We start from the raw sequence: 584 nt of genomic DNA, 5'->3' as shown, positions 1-584 counted from the left end.
CTAAGCTAATAGCATTATATTTCTTGAAAGAAAGCAGCGAATGTATACGAAAACAAGGACGGAAAAAAACGGAGAATGTTACATAAATACAAATAACAGGACATAACAACAAGTGTCTTTCGAATAAGGACGAATTAAATTAAGCTGGCGTGTGTGAAAATAAAGCCTTACAACAGGGATACAAGGTTTCACAGGTACAGAGAGGAATATAGATGTTACACGGACGACAGCCGAACCAAGAAAGAAAGTTCAGGCTTGGCCGAACACCGGTCACGTGGGGGGAGAGAAGAGAGGTAGAGGCAGAGGGACAGAAGAATTAAGGAGGGGCGAGAAAAAATGACAAGGACACAGTGAAGTGAAAAGATGAGGGAAAGTGAGCAAGAAGAGAAGGCAGGGAAATGTGAGAGAGGGGGAACGAAATAACGAAGAGTGAAATGAACGAATAAGCGTGAAAGGGCTGATAGAAGGAAAGAAAACTCCGAATGACCCGTCCTTATTTTCTTTGTATCGTCTACCTGAAGGTTTTGTTGTCTCGTTTTTGTATCACCTAACTGTCTGGATGTTTTGCCTTCTTGTCCCATTTT

Source organism: Octopus bimaculoides, chromosome 2 (assembly GCF_001194135.2).
Source record: "Octopus bimaculoides isolate UCB-OBI-ISO-001 chromosome 2, ASM119413v2, whole genome shotgun sequence".
Lineage (NCBI taxonomy): Eukaryota > Metazoa > Mollusca > Cephalopoda > Octopoda > Octopodidae > Octopus > Octopus bimaculoides.
The sequence above is the reverse complement of the archived record's forward strand: the minus strand, read 5'-3'. Positions refer to the sequence as shown.